The following is a 10,648-nucleotide window of genomic DNA, read 5'->3' on the forward strand; positions in this document are numbered from 1 at the left end:
CCTCATGCAAACTCTTTAGTCTGATCACCTTCGTGCATACTAAAAGTCAGCTATGCTGAGTGAGTTCTAGTTAATCAAGCAACTTACCATACAACCACTACATGAATTCATATACGTATCCGAAGAAATATAGTCCACTGTCTGACCTGTTCACCTTACCACTTAACCACTTAACTACCCCTAACCACTTAGCCACTTGTTCACGGAAGCACATAGAGACTTGCTCTCCCACGTGCACACATTATGCCACTTAACAACGAAGGCACGCATAGGCTTACCCTACCACGCACTCACGTTATGCCACTTAATAACGAAGGCACGTATAGGCTTACCCTACCACATACTATCGTCATGCCACTAACACCCTTACTAGACCCTTGCTACTTCTATCACACCCTAACTCTACTTGTCTATCACACACTTTATATCATTACATCATATACATAATAACCAAGTTACTTCACAACATTTACACACGCTAATAACCACTTGGGGATCATTCCCGAATGACAGTACGCGCAATATCCAAAGATCGTTCACGCATCGACTAACGTTACCTTCCCTGTCTACACGTGCAATATCCGAAGATTGTTCGCTCACCGACTAACGTTACCTTCCCTGTCTGCACGTGCAATATCCGAAGATCGTTCACGCACCAACATTCATCCATTCATAACATATATAAATATATCGCATCAAACATTATAGCATACACTTACCACTTAAGGTAAATGTATTCACACTTCACATCGAGTATGCACACAGCCCCAAAAACATAACAAGGAAGTGGGGCTAGAAACTCACCTTAACTCGGTTACGTTCACTGTTAAAGGTTATTCCTTTCTTGAGCTGTGCACGACTAACTATATAATAATTACATATATCAATTAACTATCACTACTCATCGTATTTCTAGTTTAATTAGAACCCTCAACGGATGGGGGTCCGGGGGCAGCGCCCCTGGCAGCGGGGTTCTAGGGGCGGAAACCTCTAGTAGGGTCCAAGGGGCAGAGCCCCTGGCTAGGGTCGAGCTCATTCCTCATAACTAATTAAGCCTAATTTGTAATCTGAACATAGCCTGATTCGTTATCTAATTCGTTAGTCTGGTTCGTTAACGATTATAACAAATTGGTCGTCTTAACGAATTGGACCTTTATAGCGAACTGGGGTTAATTCGTTATCCTTTCCATAACGAACTTGGACATGAACTAAAGCTAGTTCATTAAGCTTTATTGACGAATGTCTTGACGAATCGCCCCTAGTTCGTTAACTCCCCGCTAACGAATTACCTCTAATTTGTTAACTCCCCGTTAACGAATTAGGGTTTGGTCAGAGAATGTCAGAGACATTCTCTAACATTCCCTTTCCTCGTACACACTTTTCGGCGCCGCCTTCTCCGGAAAACCGGAATCTCGCCGGAAAAGCGAGATCTCGCTTATTTCACCACCGTTTTCACCGTTTTTCGTCCCGTTCGATCCAGATATGAGCTAGGGTGCCCCTAGGCTCATATTAGGTTTGGTTTATTATCGATTCCTCCTGGATCTCGTGACTTTAACGGTTTAAAGGTGCCGGCTCGTCATTTCGTGACTAAATCTAACGGGTTTGGATCTCTACAATATCATACTATCATTACATCGGGTTGATGCTCGGTTTCTTCTTGCTATTTCGGCTAAAGAGAGAAAGAAACTAGAGAGAGCTTAAGTGTGTGTTTTGGGTGGTGTATGGAATACGTGTAAATGAAAGGATATGGGTGATTTAAGGTTTATATATGTGGGTCATGGGCTTGAGCCCATTGTCCATCTTCCTTTCTTTCTAACCCGAGTCCATTACCTATATTACTTAACCCAACACAAGCCCGGCTTATAATAACTCCCACTTTATTTTATTATTTTCCCACTAACCCGAGTAATCTTCCTCACCAACAATAAATAATATAATAAATATTATTTTAGAAATTTCGGGATGTTACATTAAGCTCGCAGACTAGTAGCCGAACTATATTTATTTCTTTTTCGATGAACCGTATTATTTATTTTATCTTTGTACATTTACAATTATGAGTTGCTAACCTGTTGGACTGCCTAGGTTTGGATGAATACTTTGTAGACTCATTTATTTTTTGTTTTGGATTGTTACTGACTGTTTCATGTTTTGGCAAAGTTTTTATTGTTCTTTGGTCATGATACTTATGCGTACTTGGTGTTAATTTATAATCAATTAATTGTTCCTCATGTATTTTGTTGAAGGTCTTTCATTTATTAGGTTCATGTTAGGTTGTTTATTGTGTGTTTACAACTTGTTTATGGTTTATTATTAACGTATTCCATAGGAACAATAATTGAGAGTTTAAAAATACCTAGTTTTCTGCCACTTGAGAGACTGGAAGGTAATTAAGTGTCGTCTGTTTTGGCCATTTTTGGCTTTGGGTAGTGATTGAACGGGAGTGAGTTACCCTAGATTCCTTAGATTCATACAAATCCGAATTATAATTGAATTCAATAAAAACACTCCTTTACGCCTTAGGGTGTTTTGTGTTTAGAGAGACCGGGAGGTAATTTAGTCACGGGGCACCTTAGAATAGTTAGGAAAGGTGAGGCCGGGAGGTGATTTGAACCATTAAACCATTGAGCTTTACATGATATTTAGGGTTCTTAGGTATTGTTGGTGAGACCGGGAGGTGATATAGCACACTTTAGTTATTCCTTAAGTTTCATATTTTTTTAATCTGGTTATCGATCATAAATCAAATTCCTTGCCTAGGTAGTTGTTACCCCTATTTGAGTTCCAACCCGATTTGTTTGTGTCTAGTTTCTGTGTCACACCCCCATCTAAGGTCTAGGAGTATGACCAACAGTTGGTACCACAATTGTAAATAAATCAGAGTTACGGGTTTAAGCGGAAGTCTTATAAAACTTGTGGATTTAATATATAATATTTACTTTTACAAAGGACGGGATTATAAAATACCCGTTTAAGTTATATCAAAACGATTACTTGTTATTTACAAACCACCATTTTAATGTTTATAAGTTTATACAAAAAGATCCGAGCCATCGGATATCTTGAGCTCCTTCGTTCATAAAGCACTAACTTTGATCACCTGCAAAATGTAAATAAAATACGTCAGCAACGAATGCTAGTGAATATGCTGACGTTAAAATATTTTCTTTTACTTTATTACCCCTCGAGACTATGCCTGCCTTGACCCATCGTGGCTTAGGAATAACAAAGTTAAAACAACACGATTATAAATTCGAGTCTCTACACTAAATACCTCAGCAAACACAGCAGCGTTCGACTTAGTTAAGTACCCGTATGTATACACATGGTCGTGCTTCCCGCGGGAAAGCGTCCTACGACCAGGTGTGGTGCCGTGTGCCCACCGCGTACTACCACATATGTAAGGATCCAGACAAATGTATACTATATCCTGAGGGCTAGGCTTATACTCTTATTTATAACGGTTTTAGGAACACATAGTCCCTTGTAAATATTTTTCATATAACACGTTTGACTCGTTTGAAAAACAGTTTGTAAAGTTTGGGGGCGTATTCACCTTTTCACTTTGGGATCGGCTTCAAACACCGTCCATGTGACATTCATGCCAAAACGAAGTACACTATATTCATTATGTAACAAGTAAACGATAAATCGGTTAATTCGTAGTGCTTAAACGAGTAACCGACTGATACTAACTATGACCCGTATACATACTGAGGGGTCATATACGAGTTATATATATGTTATAGAGGCTAACATATTGATATTTAGGCCTCGGTACGTTTAAAACTATTTAAACGAAAAAGGTTTCGTTTATCGATACGCTATAAGCTTAAACGCAATCGTTAATATCAAAACAAGCATTGTAGCATCCGTTAAGCCGAAAAAGATTTATAAAACACTTATATGACATGTTCTAAGCCATCCGTGAAAATATTTTGGAATTTTACAACGAGTCAGTACGTTTTTCTTATTTTACAAAAATAAGCTGAAAAACACACGTTTTTACGCTATCTCTCACACCCGAATTAATTTTCTTGCGAAAAACCGGACCCGAACTAAATTTGAAGTGGGCTTTTCATGTTTGGGCTTGTATGTATAGTGTAATGGGCCAAAACAGCCCATTAAGGCCCCATAAAATATTCCGATCGGCAGCCCTTAAACCCCCCCACATGTTTTCTTTTATAAAGCTTATTCAACAAGCTTTGTTATTCATTTTAACATACAACAAACTTTCAAGTCCAGCAGCTCTAAACCCCTGTGCTCTCAACTTCCTTTCAAACCCTAAGGTGAGATCAAATTCCATAAAGTTTTAACAAAGTTTGATGTATATGATTAATATATAAACATGTTTTAATTAGTTTTAAACATGTTTAACCATCCAAAAACCCTAAAAATCAAGTAAAATTACGTGTTGATGTTAAACATGTTTACAAACCTGGAACATATACTTTTTGGTCAAAAACGCGGATTAGAACATGAATACAACGTTTTTACGGTTAGAAAGCTCGGTTTGAACCCAAAACCGAAACCCTAATTATCAAGGCTGTTACATGGATGATTTATGCTTGGTTTGATGTTACATGATATGTAGATATACTGAGTTTGCAACCCGAGACCCGGAAAGTCGTTTAAGCTAGCAAAATTCATCGAAAACCGACAAGGTAAACCCGTAATACTCGTTTAGGGGCTGTTTAGTATTAGGTTGTGACGTGCTTGTTGTTAGCTTGTGAATATTTGCAGGGACATTAGGGATCATATAAATGAGTCCCTGTTCAAATTTGGTAATTTTTCGATAAACGGAGAATATTTGGTGAATTTATTCCCGTTTATGAGCGTTTATTTAGGAAAAATAGCTAAACATATTTCAAAATTATGAAACTTGGTTTTGGAGTTTAATATGTGATGGTAAGATCACTGGTAAAGTTTGGGAATCATTGGAAATGTCTAAGTATGGGTTGTGTAATCATGGCGTAACCGAATTTTAACAGCCGAAAAACGCACAAAAAGACATTTTGTCAAAAGAGTTAGGTTCTGGAAATTTTGCAGGGGCTATGTAATAACATTGAGGTCATTGGTAAAAATTATCAGATTTTTCGGAGGTCGTTTGATATAAACGGGCCATTTATTACACGATTATAACCTATTAAATGAATTTTTATAAATAAATAATTAATCATAAAATTTCTGGAAATATTTTTATAAAATTCTCCATGTCTTAATGTATTTTTACAAAAATTTACATAATTTATATATAAGTACATATTTAGTTATGATTAATCAAAGATTTAAATTATAATTGTTTTAACGAAACCGGCAGTTTTGTGTTTAACGGACTGACTGGTAAGTCAAAATCTCAAAAGTGGCCAAATATCATATTTTTGAATGATATTAATAAAAACGAACTTTTTACGAGAATTCCGGACAATTCGGGTGAATTGTGCGCGTTTTGTATAATCAAAACCGTGTAAAAACGGAAACGAACCCTGCAATCAAACCAGACACCGAAACTTTAAAATTCTTTCATAAATCAAATCATTTTATCAATCAATATATTTACTTAAGTTTTATGTGATCTTACCTAATCCCGAAACGTATAAACGATCAACTGAGCTAGGCTCGGAAAACGGTGAAACTGAGCCAAATCCAGTTTTAAACATTTCATAGTACACAACGTCACAATCTAAGACTATGGTCATGTTCTGGGCCTAACAGCTATACCCAGATTATCTATACAGCCCGACTTAGCTTAAACACTGTACTAGTAATAACAATACGATACCGTTTATAGGAATCAGGCTATAAACGAGACATCTGACTATTTGATACGTGATTTCTGTGCGAACTACGATAAGGTGAGTTTCACGACCCCCACTTTCTAAACTGTGTTACGAACTTTTGGGGTGAAAAGCATGTTTACATAAACTGTTATACTTGAAAACGTGTGATGATGTGGATTATCTAAGTACTAACACTTGACAAGTCCCCACAAACACAAGTGATTAACTTCGTGCCGGTGGCGTGTGGATAGTACTATCGGTTTGACAAACCCAACTGTGACAGAGCCGGTGGGGTAAGCCGGAACATATGTAAAACCAGTTGCACATTGTCATTATATTTACATACTGCTATGTGGTGTTAGACATAGTACATACATGGGGCAAATTGGCTGTTAAATGCCAACAGGAGTGCATGGGCAGGAGAGGCCATGCAGTGTAGCTCGTTTCGGTTTCACTTGTGGCTTAGTATAATACATCATACACAGATATATATACATACACACTGTAAACTTTACGAACTCGTGTACTGATTTCATTGATACTCGTGAAACTTGAAACTCACCAACTAGACGTAGTTGACCCGTTTTAACATGCTTTTCAGGTAAAGCAAAAGTGGAATGATTTGCTTACATGCTTGGTGTTAGGAAGAAAGTTGAATAGCTGTGAATAGACGCTGATATAATACTGTATAAGAAGCTCGTAAACCGGTTATGTGATTCTCATCTAGTTTGTAAACTTAGTACCAACCTATGTAATATGATGTAAATTAGTTTATGAATTTCTTTATAAACAATGTTGTTGATACCAGGGTTATCTGTTACATTCCCGTATTACGCTTCCGCAACTACCTAGTCGGGGTGTGACAGTCCAAGGGTCTTTCCCTTGCTATCTCGCACCTATAGTACGAGTATAACCATTTGTTAGTCGGATATACAATCCGGCTTAAGACCTTTAGTGTTATTTTATAATCTTTACCTCGATGAACCTCTAGTTCAAAATTTCTTATACTTTAAAACCTTTAGTTTTAAAAGTAGTTTATAAACCTTTAGTTTATTTATAAAACCCGACATTTCTTCCTTTCTAAGAAACGTATTCTTTTTTTTATTATTTAAGAATAGTTATTTATTCCATAAATAATATTTATAACAAAGAATATACATATATACTTACACACATATATACATATTTATAATCATTCATAATTCTTCTTTTATTCTTTCTTTGTTATATTTTCTTTTCTTTTCTTTTCTCTAATCGAGGTATCGAGTATAACCTCGACTTAAGGTTTAAGCCTTTATAATATTTTATTATTATTTTCATCGGCGTTACGCCTACCTTTGTTGGCTTATGAAAACCTTATCTATTCGAGCAGCACTCCAACACCGCTTCACCTTCTCTTCTTTTCGATCAATCTTTCTTTTCGTCACCTTTCTTTTATCACGCCAAACGATTAACACCCAAAACTTCACCACTTGTCGTCACGTCTTTCGAGACTAATCACCATGGTGTCGGAAGGTAACAAACTTCTTTTTAGTGGGTACGTCGGTGGAAGGTGGTACGAACTTCGAGGAAACGTTGGCACGGAAAACGATGAAATCGAGGCACGCTTATCGAGGTGGGTCGAGTATATGGTTGTTGGATCTTAGAGAGATGTTAGAGAGAGAGTGAGATACTGAATTGTGGTGTGAAGAATGAAGATCCCGGACTTGCTATTTATAGGCAAAACCTGGAAGCCCTTCGCGATACGCGATGGCCTCCTGGGCACCCTTCGCGTATCGCGAAGTAGCCTAGCCAGTCACCATATAGGTCTGCCACGTGTCGCCACGTGGCAGACGGTGTGCCACGTGATGGATGACGTGCCACGTGTCGGGACACGTGGCAGACGGTGTGCCACGTGTGAACACGTGGCAGAACTTGTGCCAGAGGTGTCAGACCACGTCATCGAGATACGCGATGACGTAGCTTCAACGATGATCGTGTATCGCCGTTGACCCACTTCTAGAAGGTTTGACCAAGCTCTTCGCGATACGCGATTGGCTTTTCCTTTGTCCCGTCGCGTATCGCGATGGAACAGAAAATCAGAATTTTCAATTTAAACCGAATTTTAACAGTTTAGGTCCTTTAACTTTGAAAACTTGACACTTTGAACTCGAAATTTTCTTGATGTTACATTCTGTGTCAGTTTTAGTTTAAGAATTCTTTAGTTTGTTAGTTTATAGTTAACAATTAAAAACAAAAAAGTTCAATAAATTCAGTTTTGTTGAGTCAAAGTCTAAGTTTAGGTGTTGCTAGTGTTTTGTGGGTTCGAATTCCGGATTTCATTAGGCTTTAATACAATCGATAGGTACACTTTCCCATCTAGTGGTCTAGAATTAGGAGAGTCTAGGTTTATAAAGTTAAAGCTAGAGTGTCTAGGTTAGGTTAATATTTATAGACTGCCTTTTGCACATCAATTTTTTGGCGCCGTTGCCGGGGATACTTAGGCGATAGCGAAATTTGCGTTGATTGAACTTAATTGATTAATTGGTCTTTGTGTCTTGAGTTGTGGTGTGTCTTGTGAGTCTGTGTCTTAGATTTTGTGATGTGTGTCTAAAGGGTGTTTCTTTCTACGGAACTCACAACTAAGCTTTAAATTTATAAAACGGATTTTTCTAACAAAACTATACACAACCGGCAAGTGTACCGACCATAAGTAATATAGAACTAAGGAAGTCCAAGTATCGAACACGAGAACACGTGAAAATGTCTATGATCACTAACCCTAGACAAGACCTTCCTAGGAATAATATTTTTTTAAATGATTTTAAATAATTAAACTACTTGACCTAACTTACTTTAACTAAATTAAAAGACTAAACTTAATAATACTTAATGAAACTTTACGAATGAGACTGACAATGGAGAAAACTTCTACCTAGGTAAGAATCATATTTAAGGTATAACAAGCTAATGGATTGAATAATCTCACGATACCGGTATCTAAGGATGACACAACTAAGGTTCGCTCAAGAAACCTAGATCACCTCTCGGTCTCACTAACAAACCCTAACTTACACTTAATTGATTTAAAGAACAAGTCGGGAAACGAATTGCTAAAGTGTTCTAATGTCGACTCACCTCTTGGTCTCACTGACACACGACCCTAATGGAAACGAATACTACGCAACCAAGGATAGAGGAACAATTTGGTTTAACTTAAACTAGATCAACTAATCGCTCACAAACCCAAACCCAACAAGAACCGAACCCGATCTCGCGCGATCCTAATCCTAACAAGTAAAAGCTATGAGACAAGTTTACTTCCTATCACCTCTCGGTCTCTTAGAAGGTGCCTACCCGCTGAATTCAATCAATTAACACACCCAACTAAACCCTATGGTTGTACACCCCGCAAACAATCTTTAAACACAAAGTAAAGAGTCAAACAAGCAACAACAATCAAAACTAATTCAAACAATCGAAGCAAGGGGTTTATGAGTACAATTAAATAAATCACAGCCAGTAAACACAACCTAATTCAATATTAAACCAAACTTTGGTTAACAAATCAAGTCATGATGATCTAACAATCCATAAAACTCACTAAAACCTAACAATATTCATCAAACCTAGGTAGAACTAACAAGTTTAGCCTCTCATGATTTATGGACAGCTAACCATCATAAAACTCAACCAATTCATAATCAAACTTATTCAATGATCAATATTAATCAAGTATAATTCAATCTTCAATTCTAATGCAAAACAATTCAAGTTTAAAGATCAAATCATAAGAATTATGAACATGAACAAAAACGTAAAGTTTATGATTGTTTTACTATCGATTATGGCTGAGATTAGTGATGAGAACCGACCCTAGCTGCTTTCCCGATCCCCTTTTCTGTTCTTCTTCTTTCCTTGGCTGCCAAGATGCTTGAAAAATTATTTTTTCCCTCCTAAACCTTGCTGTCCGATTGGACCAGGTTGTGGGTTTAATTTTTTTTTTTATATTCTAATTGTGTTGTAGCTTTGGTGCTCCACAAATCTGCCGACCACTTGCTCTCCAACCTTGTTGGAACAATACTATTATGTTGCACAATAAGCTGCCGCCCATAAGGCTTGACCAAAACCAAGGTTTTTAATATTTTTTCTTTCTTTCCTGTTCCGATCGCAAAAACAAGTGGCCAGCTAGGTTTTTTTTTTTTTTTTTTTTTTTTTTTTTTACTTTTTTTAGTTATCTTAATATAATAACATGTAAGGCTTGGATCTTGTGGGCTTGGGTCAGCCCTTGAGTTTTAGTCTTCAAACTTGATTACAAAGGCCTCTAATGTCTTCAAAAACCCGAACCTTTTTTCTCTTGTAAAACTCATAACCTACAACAAGTATTAAGCTTTGTAAGATCATGCAAAAACAAGCCAAAAATTTTATTTATTTTACGATTAAGCATTTAAAATATGATAAAAAAGGTACGGAAAATAGGTGTGATTTACAACACATCAAACATCCCCACACTTAAGACTTTTTCGTCCCTGAAAAAGAAGTCTACACAGGATCATAACCAAGTGAAAAAAACAAACTCCCAGATTATTTAACATTACTAAAGCACAAGAAACAGCTCGACATATTGACCGCGATTGCTGGTATTGTTGTCCACTTAAACCCAACCACTAACCAATCAAGCCCCCAATTGCATTAAGCGTTTTAAGTCCAAAAATCAAGGCTACACCTACCCCATCTCAGACAAAGAGAGCTAGAAGAACTAGAGTTGAAGCATACTGGTTTAATAAATCACTGATATACGTTCATTTATACATCTCGAATCCCTTGTAAAGTTATGTTTATTTAATGTTTTGAGTTTGGTTTAGTTCGTGTTTCGTTTATCTTTTATT

Source organism: Bidens hawaiensis, unplaced genomic scaffold (genome assembly GCF_021521415.1).
Source record: "Bidens hawaiensis isolate Kalapana, Puna unplaced genomic scaffold, B.hawaiensis_p1.1 tig00017354_1, whole genome shotgun sequence".
NCBI classification, from domain to species: Eukaryota; Viridiplantae; Streptophyta; class Magnoliopsida; order Asterales; family Asteraceae; genus Bidens; species Bidens hawaiensis.